Source organism: Canis lupus, chromosome 8 (assembly GCF_003254725.2).
Source record: "Canis lupus dingo isolate Sandy chromosome 8, ASM325472v2, whole genome shotgun sequence".
NCBI classification, from domain to species: Eukaryota; Metazoa; Chordata; class Mammalia; order Carnivora; family Canidae; genus Canis; species Canis lupus.
The window spans coordinates 22,946,767-22,962,851 of NC_064250.1; the positions used below are offsets into that span (position 1 = coordinate 22,946,767).

The window sequence follows — 16,085 nt, forward strand, 5'->3', positions numbered from 1 at the left end:
GTAATATACTTGGTTAGAAACCAATATTTGTTTAGTTTAGTTGAGCTGTCCACAGAAAACCTCACACTAAAGGAAGATTAATATGTTAAACTGTTTTCATCATCCTGTGGGTTGTTTTTCAAACTTTACAAAGAAGAGCTTTTTAAGTTTTACTTTTTAACGTATTTCTCCAATCCTCATTCTGCTCACCTGTTTTCTTACCTCTTTTACTTATTAAAATAGATAGCAGACAGTAGAATGGATGAAATAATAAGGAAATTGCCAATGGTATACATTCTGAGGATGTACATTTAGAGGTCAAGACATTAAAGAAGTCACATTTAGATATTAATTAGTATTTTTATCATGTTTTAATACACTTTGCACTTGGCTTTCTCTGATATGACTAATAAAATAGATTTATTTTAATGGCTAAGAATTTCTAGTTATAGAAACACAAGAAATTTCCTATTGCTTTGACAATTTCAAAAAAATTTTTAAACTTTACTATTTATATGTATGGCTGGAATTCCCATTCTGGTTCTGTTACAATATTTCAGATTTCAATTCAACACCTTTTCCAAGATTTATAAATCTAGATAGTTATTTTCTACTGTACTCTGACCACTTTGGATAACTATGCTTATATGCCTTATCTTTTGTATAGCATTTTCATAGGTACAACTTCTTTTAATTCACCACCCACATTGTATATGTGGTATACGTGTATGTCTATCAATATATTATCTTTCAAAGATTACATATGAACAACACAATTTTTTTCTTGTTTCTAGCTGCCTTGATCACAGAAGACCTAGAGATTCCATTTGAAGTTCATAGATTTGTCTTAAGTAAGTATGCAAGACAAGTGCTAACAGGAAAAAGGTAGATTCACTAACCCTCAAAGATAATATCCCTAATCCCCCATAGTAACATGAAAAACAACTCCATTCCCCAGCTCCCTACACTACTTAGTTTGTGCAGAAAAAAATGTCATGATGAACAATTTATAGGTTTTTGCCGATTGCATGTATATGAAACCAGAGAGTAACTGGGTAGAATCTCAGCGGAATAAGGTAGAACAGACCAAAAACAAAACTGACACTGGGAAGAGGGATAAAGGTGAGAACTTAAGGGAAATGCTAAAATGAAACCAGAGGGAAGTATTGAAGAGGGAGAGAGAAACATTACAGAGTGAGAAAAGATGTAAAAGAAAATGAACAGATTGCAGACAGAATCATTCTAGAACTGAACATATCCAAGTGTCAGGCAATACATTTCTAAAAATATATTTTGGAGTGCAGTAATTTCTTTTTAATACTGGGGTATTCTCAAGTGTAATGAAAGATGCATGAGATTGAGTGTCACTTGTACTCTTAGTGTTCATTCTTTCTGTATAGACGCAAAGGAAACCACAAGGCTGAAAAAAAAGGTAGAAGGCAGTTTTTATAAAAGGGACAAAAAGAAACAATGTATTGGTGTTACTGGAAAATGTATTTTAGGAATACTACTCTTCCAATTTCTTAAGCATCTGTACTTTGAATTGTAGGCAGCTTTGATGACATTGTCGCCAAACATTGATTGGAAATCAAATGTCTTGCAGCCTTCAATTATATTTCTTTTTTTTTTAAAGATTTATTTATTTATTCATGAGAGACACAGACTGAGAGAGAGAGAGGCACAGGCACAGGCAGAGGGAGCAGCAGGCTCCCCGCAGGGAGCCCAAAATAGGACTTGATCCCAGGTTCCGAATCCTGGGATCCTGGGATCACGACCTGAGCCACCCAGGCATCCCCTTCAATTATATTTCTAAAAAAGCAGAAGAACTAAATGTTGTGACCTAGTGAGATTTATTCCAGATGTGCCAGGCTGGTTCAACATTTGAAAATTAATCAATGTAAATTGTCATATAAATTGACACAGCAAAAGCATTAGACAAAATCCAGTAGCTATTCATTAAAAAAACAAAAACAAAAACTCTCAACAAATAAAAAAATAAGGGGAAAATTCTCAATTTTCTTAAACAATCTACAAAGGATCTACATAAATATCATACTTCCTAGTAAGAAACTGGATACCTTCAAGATCAGTAAGAAAGCAAGAATGTATTCTTTCACTACTCCTATTCAGCATCTTACTGGAAGTCCTACATAGTGCAATATGACAACAAAAAGAAATGAAAAGGATAAAGATAGGAAAAGAAGAAATATAATCATCTTTATTCACAGATGATATGGTTATCTATGTAGAAAATATCAAGCAATCTACCAAAAAGCTCCTGGAACTAATAAGGAATTACTGAGAGATAGCAGTATATATGTTTATTATTATTATTTTGGAAAAAAATACCCTTATCTATTAGAACAGTTAAGAGTAAAAAAAATAAAAGATTTTATTTTACTTTTATTTATTCTTTCTCTGATGTTTTTTCCTATTAGAAAATGTAGATCTGAATTTCTGACTTAAGCGTTTTTCTTTTCTCTGAACTTTTAACATTTCTTTTTTGGGCAGATCTGCTGATTATGAATTCCCTCAGTTTTTGTTTGAGAAAGTTCTTATTTCTTTCTCACTTTTGAATTGAGTTCAAATGTTCTTTTACTTTCCCCTTAAGTCAAACCTTGTAATTTTTGCTGGAATCTGGACATGGTATATTGGGTAACAGAAACTAAAGTAAATAGGCCATTTGTGTGTGGTTTTATTTTAATGTGACAGCAGTTGGACTATGTTCATACTTTCTGTGACTGTTGGTATCAGAGATTTTAAATTCCTCCAGTGTCCTTGTTTTTGTCTCCTCTGTTGTTTTTGGGTTTCCCTAAGATCTCTTTCTTAGAGTCTGAGCCTTGCAGTTCTTTCAACTCTAATTCACTATTATTATACTATTGATGTGGTAGTAAGGACTGGTGGAGAGTAGCACTCTATCTATACTCTTATGATCAAATCTTAGTCTTTTAGTGGACTTATGTTCCTGGGGTGACTTTTACAGGTGTTTTATCTCTCCCACTTAGGTGAGACAGGAAGACTAGAGAGGGCTGAAGTAGGGTATTTCCCTTCTGCCTATGTGAGATTGGACTCCAGTAATTTTTCATTAGGGATTAAGCCTTTGTTATAGTATATTTGAAATAGATGCTTTCCCCCTTCCCATATCAAAGACATGAGATGAATATTCTTGGTTCCTCACTGTGAGAATCTGGTGGCATTCCTGGAGAGAAAATGCGTAAAAGTGTGGTGGCAGGATACAAGATTAATATACACATGTCAATTTTTTCTCTGTATACAGAAATGAACAATTGGAATCTATAAATATATTTTGAAATGTAGAAAATACCATTTATAATAAGACCAAAAATGTACTTAGGTATATATTTAACAAAATATATGTAGGATGTGTATACAGAAACCTATTAAACTGGTCAAAGAAAATTTAAATGGAGAGATTTTTTAAATTCATGGATTGGAAGCAATTCCACTGCTGGATGTGTGTTTGAAGGAAATGAAATCAGTGTCTTGAACAGATAATCTGTAGTCTTGTGTCCATTGCAGCATTATTTACAAGAGCCAACATTGGAAAGAATCTAAATAACCATTGACAGTTGAATGGATAAAGAAAATATGGTGCCTCTATATACAATGGAATATTATTAGTCATAAAAGGTGATCCTTCCATTTGTGGCAACATAGATAGACCTGGAGAGCATTGTGCTAAGTAAAATAAGTTAGGGAAAAACAAATACTATATGATCTTGGCTTATATGTGGAATCTAAAAAAACCTGAACTTTTAGAAACAGAGAACAGATTGGTGGTTGACAGAGCATGGAGATGGAGGAAATGAATGAAGGTGGTCAAAAGATAAAAACTTCCAATTATAAGATAAATAAGTTCTGGGATTTATAGCATGGTGGCTATAGCTAACAATACTGTATTGTATATTTGTAAGTGGCTGAGTAAATTTTAAAAGTTCATATCATATAAAAAACTGTCACTATATGGGTGAAAGATGTTAACTAAAGTTATTGTGGTGATCATTTTGAGATACATATATATATATACACACACACACACACACACACAAATATACACACAAGATACTCTCATATAAATATATGGTCAAGGGCAGCCCCGGTGGTGCAGCAGTTTGGCGCCGCCTGCAGCCCAGGGTGTGATCCTGGAGACCCGGGATTGAGTCCCATGTCGGGCTCCCTGCATGGAGCCTGCTTCTCCCTCTGCCTGTGTCTCTGCCTCTCTCTCTGTGCCTCTCTCTCTTTGTGTGTGTGTGTGTCTCTCATGAATAAATAAATAAAATCTTTAAAAAAAATATATGGTCAATATGTTGTACACCCTAATCTAATGCAGTGTTATATGTTAATTATATCACAATAAAACTGGAAAAAGAAGTATGTGCTTTTTTACTATAGTTAGCCGAAGTATAATTTTATATAACAGAGACACTCTGATATTGATTTCTACATCATTAGAGAACTAATAAAGTTTTAGCTCTGTGGGACCAAGACAATTAGTTTTGCTCTCCTAGGCCTGATTTCTCTTGATGTGAACTACAACGTTTAGACGTTCTCTTCTGAGTGCACCCTGAACTTCTTGAAAAGATTATCCCATTTTAAGGTAACGGTAGCAGACATTTTTACAGCATTCACCATAGGACTGTTTAATGTGTTTTAAGGTGTTAGTTAACTGACTTAATGCTCACAACAACTCTACTGGATGGTTTTTATTAATATTTCTGCCCACAAAGGTGGGAAATTATTTTTACATTCTGTAAAGGGCAAAGTAGGGCCTATGTAATGAAGTGCTAACTATAGGGTTCTCCATAAAGATATGACTCTGATTTATTGGTGTCCATATTACTAATTTACTACATTTTTAGTTTGTATATGATAGTGCTCAATGCACAGGCTTTAAGTAGCAATTATGTTCAAAAGAAAGCTTTGTTTCCTCCCAAGTGTTCAAAATAATGCCGCTTGTCTGCTTCACAGACCATTTCAAAGAATGACCAACTTCTGCTTGCCACTGTCTCTTTGCTGTCTGACCTCAGCTTTCAGTGTTCTTCAACATCCTGCTCTTTGAATGTTCTGCCCCAGCTTCTATGGAGGACAGGAATTCTAACCTGTTTCCTGTTATTGGAAGAACAACTTCTTGATTGAAGCCCAAGAGGAAAACTGATTTCTCAGGCCACCCCCACCCAGGCCAATAGACATCAGTACTCCTTAGTTGTGTCCCTGATACAGTTTTGAACTTAAAAATTTTGACTTATCTAATGAAAAGTGTTTGAACACAGATTTCTAAGATACCAAATGTTAATAAGAACCATCAAATATCTAATAATGATTTCTTTGCTTGATAAAAGATCTCCACAGGAAGGAGATTGGCAATTTAGTACGTGGCACTTTTCCCACTGAGCCAGAACTAAGCAAAACCCCAGGAATTCAACCCACCTTGGGAACAGGTATCTTTCCACTGAGAAAAAGGACAAAGGAAGTATTTATTTATGGTATTAAAACTATTTTTTTTGAAATGCTCAGGTGTTCTGGTTAAAATCCAGTTTGGATAATTACATTCTTTTCACAGAAATTCCACCTACAATTATAACTGCCAACTACAATTTTACCAACAGTTTGAATTCTAAGTGGTCGCTTTTTGACACACATTGTTTTTGAGTTCCATTTTGCAATGACTGGCCAATTGCCCGCCCCTCCTCTGTAGCTAACTAAGATGAAACACTACAGGAAAATACTTTGGGATATAATTAAATGATTTGAAATGAATGGCACTATATTAAAATGATGTAGTACTTATTACAACACAATCTGATTATGTAAACTCTCATAGATTTTGGAATCTTTCTGATGATGAATATCTTTTGACTTTTTCATTAGTGATAACTTACAAAACTTGAATTTTATGTACTATATTTTTTTGTTCTAAAAATACTTATGTTTTATGATTCTTCTTTTAAAAATGTAAGTCTATCACCTGCCTGACGAAAACATATTCATGTTGTTGATATTCATTCCATGTAGCATGACATAATATACTTGAAAGATAAAGCACTTTACATGGAAAACACAGAATACTTCACTACACATATCAAATTCCTTCCTTAAACTGAAGAATAAGTGAAAGAAAGTTTGTTTTTGTTCTCAAAGAACTTATGATTTTTAAATTGAGGGAATCAAAAATACCAGCAATTTTTCTTAAACCTAATATTCAGAAGAGATAAGTTATATCTTAAAGGTAAAAGCAGTTTTGAGAAATAATCTCATTACTGTCCCTCTGTTTCTTCTGTTCTTCTATCCTTTTGCATGCCATTCTTATCCCTAAATTTCAGAGAAACGCATTCTAAATTTCTTATTCTTTCTTCCTACCAGTCTCTTCTGCATTAGTATTCATGTTTTCCTTTCCTTACCTCGCAGCCTCCTCTAAAATTGAATGTATGTAATGAATTTCAACTTTCCATTAATGCCTAGACAATGGATAATAATCACTATTCAGATAAACCAAACTAAATCTTTTGGAAACACTGAGAACTTTAAAAAGTACAAAGCATTAGTCATTCAGTGAAACTTATTGTGTACTCATTTTAAGATAGATATTTAGAAATGTTAGATGCAATAACTTACTTTACTTTTATTTTACCAAGCCCAAGCCTGTGTCAAAGGGTGAGCTTGATCCAAATACCTTCAATCCTAGCCTAACACAATATGAAGCATCCACCACCTTTATGGGTAGTTTTTGAGTGGTAGACTTTCAAAAATGCAAATATATAATGTAATAGGAGCATGTATTAACATCTGTTTTACTTCAGTAGAATATATAAGGGGTGGGACATGTGACAGGTAAATTTTAATCAGGAAGGAGTGTTCTGGAAAACTACTCTGAGATTAGGAGTTTATCTGATGAAAGTACATGTTTGCCTAAAACCACAGTGGGGGATCTTAGCAATTTGGCTTTGAGGTGAAAGATAGCTCACACATGAGGCACAAGGTGTTAAAAGGGGAGAAGGGGGGAAGGCTATAAAATCAGAAATGTTTGGACACTGGAGATGGCAAAGATATAATTGAAGTGGATTTTGCTGCCTCAGGTTTGTCTATTTTTACAATAAAATAAGTTCTAGCAAACACCTTAGATGGCAGTGGAAAAGAATAAGTCACAGAGGGTTCCCCTCATAACTTACTGAGTTTTATAAATGAAGGAAAGCTTCATTTCTCTCAATTCTGACTCAGGGATCTTAGCTGAAAATGTTGCTTGTCTCTTTTAGGAAATATAGAGACAGGATGGAACCATACTGTATTGTTAAATACTGAAATTTTAACAAAAAAGGCAAATAAGAGATTTATTTTTTGTAATTTATAAAACATTTAAACATTCTCATTTTTTGAAGATTTTATTTATTTATTCACGAGAGACACAGAAAGACAGAGACATAGGCAGAGGGAGAATCAGGGAGCCCCATTTAGGACTGGATCTGGGACTCCATCCGGGACTCCATCTGGGACTCCAGATCACTCCCTGAGCTGAAGGCAGATGCTCAACCACTGAGCTACCCAGACATCTCTAAACATTCTCATTCTTTACATACTCTCATTATCAGTAGGATATGGCATTTAGATTGATTTTCAAGGATCATGAGTTATTTGCATTGAGCCACATATATTCCTTTCCCTTATCACTTTTAAGGACAAGATCATGCATCAACAGCAGGTAACTGATTTTCTGAGGGCAACCTTTGACATAGAAGAAAAGCAAAACTAATTGATTTGTGAAGGCATTGAACCCAAGACCTTGACCAAGTTCTGATCTATAACAAAAAGAAAGCATTGAGAAAGACAGCTATTTCAATTATTCTCATTATAGACAGTGGCTTCAAAATGTATTTTACAGAACCCACTCCATTCTCTAAAGATGATAATACCTCTCCAAACTCATAGTACAGATACTGAAAGTGCTAGTCCCCAAAGCTTTAGAAATAACTGTTTCTTTTTCTATCTAGGGAATGATTGTTCTCATTCTAATAAGTACCTGATGATTTCATTAATTTTATTAAAGGAGATGATATGATTCCTGGAAGGGATATGACTCTCTAAGTTGTGTTGACTGGTGAATTTTTTCCCACATATTTATAAGGACACATTACTATGATACTTGGTTTGAAAAAAATAATCTTCACAGATCATTTTATTTGTTTAAATGTGGATAACACTAACCTACTCAGATTAGTAGGGGGAAAAATACTGACAAGAGTGGTGTTAAATCCCTTTATATCATCTAAAAGGAGATGATAAAAAGGTGAACATTACCCTTAAATTCTAGTGGTATATTTGCTTTGGCAGAAACAGAACTAATCTTTATGCATTGATTTTATCTTAGATTATGTAAGTATGTACATCAGAATCAAAAGCTGCTTTTCATGGCTCCTCCCATTAAATTTACAGGGTATTGTCTAAATGTGTCAAACTGGTCAGATATTGCCAATTCCATCAAAGAATCTGATGAGATTCTGACCATTTGAAAGTAATTAAAACAGAGCAGTAAACACAAAGTTCTTCTACTCCCACAGCAGAATGCTACTTTTCTGAATGTAAAGTGGGTATAAAGGACAATTGTGTGGCATAGGAGAGTATGAATAGAGTTAGGAAGTCACCACTTTTATGCTCCTGCCCAGCAAGCACTGGCATCCAATAAGAGGTCATCCAATAAGAAATTACTCAGGAAGTCTTTTCATCCCTGCAGGAATATGGTTAATTATAAAAACTGAGGCTGACACTGAAAAAGGCTAAAACGTTCACTGTTTTCCGAGCAATGCCTTTGAGTGAACACAATTATCACATGAGACTTCCCACTTTACAACAATAACGTTTTAGTCTAACAACTGTCATACACACAACCTAATGCAACCTGATTCTCTAATGGACAAGTAAGTTCTCCTTCATTGCTCCCACAAATTTGACAGCTCAACATAAACAGGAATTTTATTGGAGGATTGCCATCTTGTTCAGTTACCAGACCCGTGAAACTGCTTTAACAGATTTGCAAGAAGCCTATTGATCTGCTCAGATTCATCTTCTGGAACATGCACAGCTTCTGTCTTCTCTGCCATCTTTTCTCCAATATGTCTTTGTTTCATTTTCCTGGGGGTTTCCCTTTTCCAAAAATATCCATTATAAAAATGACCTTCAATAAGTCCATTTCAGCACTTTGCCATCCATACAAAAAAATCCATTATTCATAGCTCTAAAACTCAAGGTTAAATCTTCATTAAGAAAGCCAAGCACTTCAAAGCACGGCTGCCTTACCTTTGTATTCTTGTTTATATGTTGTTTTTGTGTTTTGAAAAGATTTATAACTTTCACCTTATTTTACTTCCTTAAAATTAAAATATCCATTAAAAAATAATGTAAGTTTGACTCTAACCATCACCTTCTAGTTTCTTCATCTCCAAATACATATATATACACACACACACATACATACAGACATACAAATATCATATGAATTTTATTACATAAGCATTCATAGTAGATAAAAAGCTAGAAGACAATAAACCCTACATGCATCTAATAAGCACATGTTCATTCTACTTGAACTGTTAGATTCAAAAGCATTTTCTTGCTCCTCAACTATTGTTTATAGTCCTCAAATGAAAAAAATTCTTGAGAAAAGGGAACTGTGTGCACTGGTGGTAGGAATATAAATTTGTGCAGCCACTATGGAAAATAGTATGGGGGTCTCTCAAAAAATTAAAAAGAGAGTTACCATATGGTCCAGCAATTCTACTGCTGATTATTTATTCAAAGTTAAATGGAATCACTATCTTGAACAGATATCTGTGTACCTATATTCATTGAAGTAGAAAAGACATGGAAACAACCTAAGTGCTCATCAATGGATTAATGGATAAAGAAAATGTGGTACATATATACACAATGTATTCAGCCGTAAAAAAGGAAATCCTACCATCTGTGACAACATGGATGGACTGTGAGGGCTTTATGCTAAGTGAAATAAGTCAGAGAAAGACAAATACTGAATGATTTCATTATATGTAGACTCTAAAAAATCTGAATTTGCAGAAACAGAACAGATTAGGAGTTGACAGAGGGGTAGGGAACAAATGGATGAAGGTGGTCAAAAGGTATAAACTTCCAATTATAAGATGAGTAAGTTCCAGAATATAATACAGTAGAGGGACTCTTAAAAGTTCTCATTGTAAGAAAAAAATTTGTGAGGAATTACTTTGATTAATCCATATTCTGGAGTCAACAATTGTTGGGTTAAAAAAAAAAAACAATTGTTGGGTTATTGATTTTACAAACTTTTCCTAGCCATCCTGCTTAGCTGGAAAATCTAAGACACTAACAAAATATATACTGTTGATTGTTAGAAAACAAAAACAACCAAAAAACCAAGAAAACTTTATAATATTCTTAAAATGCCATTTCCATAAAGCTTCAATGATAACCTACCACCACCTATCTGAGATAACTGAATGTATTTTCTACTTTGAACTGTCAAATAAGTGTGTATCTCAACCATCCATCTATTCACCCATCTGTTTTCTTATTCATTCAATTCAATCCAATTCTAGTTCATGCATTGCTAGAACCATATCCAGCATTTAGGAAAACATGTACAGTCCTGGCTCTAAAAGAGCTTGTGGTCTATCACTGGGGATGGATAGCCATTCCACAAAATCAAACTTATTGTAATTATAGAATTGGACATTATTCTTTTTGTTCCTCTGCGAGAATATGAGGACATTAAGAGCAAGTACTGTGCCTTCTTCATCTCTGTATCCTTGTATAGTCTAAAATATTATTTGCACCAAACAGCTATTCAATTAAATATTAAAATTTAGAAGGCTTTGTATCTAATTCCAACCTAATTTTAATGAAAATTTTTGACTTAATGATTTTTATTCTTCCAGGACAATTGTTCTGCTTGAGAATTCTAGTTGTTAGGAAATTTTATTAGATAGAAACTGATTTGGCCTAATTTTAGCTAATGTATGAAAGATTTCTGGTGATGACTATGGACATCAGAAAAAAACCACTCAAATATAATTAAACTTCCAAAGAGTTATATTTTCTGTGGAGATTTATTTTATTTTATTTTATTTTAATTACTTTTTTTTTTTCAATTTATCTATGATAGTCATACAGAGAGAGAGAGAGAGAGAGGCAGAGACACAGGCAGAGGGAGAAGCAGGCTCCATGCACTGGGAGCCCGACGTGGGATTCAATCCCGGGTCTCCAGGATCGCGCCCTGGGCCAAAGGCAGGCGCCAAACTGCTGCGCCACCCAGGGATCCCATCTGTGGAGATTTATTAAAAAAAAAGTAATTGTTTCATTGTAGAATACAAGTATTTATTTTTATTTTTATTTTTTTTTTAGAATACAAGTATTTATAGAGAAATTTTCTCATGAGTATCCAGCTTGATGATGAAAATTCCACAAAGCAAATATCTGGAATAAGCATTCAGAACAAGAAATTGAATTGTAAATATCTATGCAAATACAAAATCATGTGATGATTTTTATCCTAGTTGGGATCAAATGACTATCACACTGCCCTTCATAGATAATATTTTATAAGATTGTTCTAAATTTTTAAATACAATCTGCCTGAATTTCTTGGGCTATGCTCATTTTAATGCTTGTACTATTACGTAAAGTAAAAATGTGCTTCTTATAGTATGTGCTTTCCCACAAAATCAGTTGAACACTTAAATCTGTGCTGGAATCCTTTGCCCTCTTGGCCTTCTGTTACTCCTATTTTGTCAACTCTCATGACTGAGTGAGCCTGAGTCTGATTCTTTTTTCAGAGCTTTTGACTATTACTGGATCCACCACAATTTCATGCTGGGTATTCACCATGCTGAGAAATTCTTCATTTCATTTTTTGTTGACTTCTATTTTGTTACTGAAAATGACAGTTTCCAGTTGGTTTGAATTCTGCTTCAGCTCACAACTCTAACTTTTAGTAATTTATTTGTTTTGTATTTACTGAAAAGTGTGAATTCTAACTTTTACATTTTATTCTCATTTAATTTTTCTTCTAGGTGTTAATATTCAACTTGTCTGTTTTATTCCCTAATTACGCAGCAATTCTAGTTCTTTACTCAATTCTAGTTATTTTTGATGTTTTGCAGTATTCAACATTGTTATGCCTCTACAGCATGTGGATATATTGGGTACAGAATGACGTGCTCCTCTTTTCTTTCCCTCTATTCCTTCTTGCATGTTTCTCCGTCCTTGGCTTCCATCATACTTCATATATCCTGGTTTTTCTGCTAATTTTCATAGCTCTGAGGATCTATGAAAGCTCCAGGGCACAGCTCTGAGGAGGAAAAAGTGGTGCGTTTATGGACATTCTTAGGATTCACAAGGAAACCAACTATGTCCTTGGATGACATTAAGATGAAATCTAATGACTTTTGGAGAAGTTTTCTTCTGTCTTCCAAACTAAAATATCTATAAAACTTTTAAACTCTATAACACATAGTTGGTGCTTAACAAATATTTTTGGCTTAATAAATACACTGAGATTCTCTCATTTTTCTGTCTCTTCATATTCTTTTTCATTACTTCATTTATTTTTTTTTTCCTCTCTCTTTCTTCTCTATCTTAATAATATTTCTCTTTTGGCAACTTTCCCAAGATCCATAAATAGGCTTAAATCCCCTTCCTTAAATGTAAAGGCACAGAATAAATGCGTGTAGTTAAGTTTTTCAGTTGCAAAATAATGGAAACCAATTCTGGTAATTTAATTTGATTGATTGATAGGGAGTGCAAGTGGGTAGAGGGGCAGAGGCAGAGGGAGAGAGAGAATATTAAACAGGCTCCACAGCCAGTGTGGAGCCTGATGTAAGGCTGATCTGAGGACCCTGAGATCATGACCTGAGCCAAAATCAAGAGTTGGTGCTTAATCGACTGAGCCACCCAGGTCCCCCTGATTAAATATTTAAAAAATTACCTATGAGTCTCCAGAAGTCTCATAAAATCAAGGGGAATCATGGAAGGCTGGAATCTGGTTGAAAAAGACTTATTTACTACCCATAAAAAAGGAGTACAAAACATAAAACAAGTAATGTAAAATAATTTTCCTTCATACACGTAGATATAAGCTTATTTTCTTTTTTCTTTCTTTTTTCTTTTTTTGCTTCTCACTTGGAAATTTTATTGGTCAGGGAGAAAGGAGGTCAAGCAGCCCCCCAGCTTCCCACCCAGGGTGCCACAAGCTCTCACTGCTTCCTGTTGCCATTGATGGAGCGGTTCACGTGCTCTGGGGATGCCAGGAACGCCTTGAGCTTGGGCCTGGTGCTGAGGCATGCCACTCTAAGCTTACTTTCTACTCAATATTTCATACTCCATAAACAGACAACTTCAAAATCTGGCTTATAATCAACTTCCCTTTAGTTCTGTTGTGATTCTACCTTGATATTCTGCAACCTATAGCCCAAGTTGTTAAGTTTGTAATCCAAATAACTTAATGTAAAGTGGCAGAAGAAAGAAAAAAGAAAATTACACATATAAAATTATGTACTTTTAGATTAATTAATTTTCAATTACTACTTAATAAATTTTAATGATTAAATATACTAACTATAATATATTAACATATATATTTTAATCTGTATAAAATGCATATGTATATGTATATGTACATAAACATTTGACATATTGAGGGACACAAACACATTTTTCAGCTTTTACTCTTATAAATAGTCATGAAATTACAGATGCTTTTGTGATTTCTTCCTCTAACACCCTTGATGTTCTCCATGATTTCCCGAGAAATGTTTTGTGGTTTCTGGCTTATATCTTGGTAGAAAGAAGAAGCTTTTATAATAGCCTTTAGAAGAAACATGGATTCACATCAGAATCATCAGAGATGAATCTAGAATCTGGCACTTACAAGCTTTATAAACTTGGGCGTTACTTAACTTATCTGTGTTTTAATTTCTTTATACATAAAATGAAGATAATAGTAGCACAAGTTTGCTGTGAGGATTAAACAAGTGAATGCATATAAAAATTAATAACAGTGGCTGACACATTGCAAGTACTCAAGTGTTAGTGATTATTATTAGTAGTAGTAGCAGCAGCAGTAGTAGTAGTAGTAGTAGTAGTAGTAGTAGTAGTAGTAATTCTTCAAGGTTCAGGTAGCTAACGGGGATTAACAATATGAGGGGTTCAGAGTGTCACTGGCCAATAATGAAATAGTCTCAACTAAAACTTCTTTTTATTTCTTTATTTGGGGACCATTTTGACAAGTGGACCACTGTAACAATATCACTTTCTATGAATTTGTGTTGACTCAGAGTAAATGGTAAATATCTGAATGTTTTGGAGATGTTCCTTTCCTTAGTGCACTGTAACCCTAGTGAATGGGTGCAAGCTCCATCAAGAAAGGCCAGAAGAAAGATGGCAGAACATACTTTGATGTTATTTCAAGGGCCTTCCTCAAGTTATAACCTTCCCTGCATTCAAGGGGACTATAGGAGTGTAAATTGCCTTAGGTCTCAGAATTGGTTGAGGAGTCATGGCTCTCAGTTGTGTTATGGATTAGGTAGTATTTTGTTCCTAAAAAGCTCATGACCCCAAAAGTTCCTGTTGTTGAAATGTTCTGGTTACCACAGTGGCCATACTTCTTATCATAGTAGCAAGCTCACTTGGTTTCCTCTGGTTAAGTATCATTACTGGGTTCCTTTCAGTACAAAATCTTTTATATCACCTTGAAATTCTTTTCTATACTTTTATTCTATTATTATTCTCACTAAATGTCTTTTGTTTACTGTTTTATAGTGGCCATTATTTTCTTTAGGAGGCCAAATTATTTCTTCAAATTTTCTTCTGGTTTCGTATATCACTTTTAGAAATCCACCATTCCTCTGAGTCTTCATGCTCCACAATAGACTTCTTTGCTTTGCCCTTTTGTTTTATCCTTTTTGAAAAAGGAATAGTTTTTCCAGACACTGTGCTTATCAAATTGGCTTTTCTGACCACTTGAGTGGTGGTCAAATCCCCTTTTAGATCTTCAGCCAGTCATCAAGTTGATACAAATGGTATGTAGTCCAACTCCTCCTGTAAGTGAGTTTTAATTTCTTGTGGTTCTGCTGTGATGTTGACAACTGCTGAATTGGACACTCTCAGCATGAAAATGATAATCCCCAGAATGTTCTTTTAAGCCTCTTTTGATATTCGTTCCCTATCTACTAAATTAGTCGTAGGAAATGTGCATCCTGGAATGCCAAATGGTACTTCTAGTCATTTCTCCATGCTTAACCAGTTTTCTGGGAACTCTATCTCCCCTTGGACATATAAAGGGAAATATTATCTGAGGTGTGGGCACAATTCTTGATGACTTGAAAAGCTACAGCTTGGTCAGTTTCCTAGTTAGTAGAGACCCTGAGTTTCTGGTCTAGGGGCAGAAGGTGAGGCATAGCTTGTGGATTGGCATAATATAACATTTAAAAATTTGATCCTGTGAGGCTTGTAGTAGGTAATGGGAAATCCTCCTAGATTCTGACATTAAGCTGAGCATCAATCCTAATTTGAATGGATGGTGTGAATTTCCATTATTTTGGTCTTCATAGATGTTTCAGTGAGAATTTAGGAAAGGCTAAATCAGTCACATTTGCCACTTTAAACCAGAAGCCTTCATTCATTGAAATATTTGGATAAAATTTCTCAAAATATACTTCAGATACACAATTTTAAAAATTACATTAAAAAGTGTTTTGCACGGTGCCTTGGTGGTTCAGTGGTTAAGCGTCTGCTTTCAGCTCAGGTCATGATCCCAGGGTCCTGGCATTGAGCTCCAAGTCAGGCTCCCTATGCAGCAGGGAGTCTGCTTCTCCCTCTGCCCCTGCCTTTCCCCTGCTTGTTCTCTCTCTCTCAAACAAATAAATAAATAAAATCTTAAAAAAAATGTTTCACAAGGTAAGCTAGGACATTTGAGTTATATTGAAATAAAGTTAAACATATCTGTTTGAAATGAAGCTTCCCTGGGTGGCTCAGCGGTTTAGCACCTGCCTTCAGCCCAGGGTGTGATCCTGGAGTCCCAGGATCGAGTCCCACATCAGGCTCCCTGC

At 34.7% G+C, this 16,085-nt stretch overlaps 1 long non-coding RNA gene across 1 annotated transcript in view; it reads left to right on the forward strand.

The window, feature by feature from the left end:
- Positions 1-16,085, forward strand: part of LOC112657394 (uncharacterized) — a 28,173-nt gene that overhangs the window by 1,176 nt on the left and 10,912 nt on the right. The window contains exon 2 of the long non-coding RNA XR_003134976.3: positions 774-830. This is a non-coding gene — a long non-coding RNA (uncharacterized LOC112657394). The remainder of the gene's footprint in view (positions 1-773; positions 831-16,085) is intronic.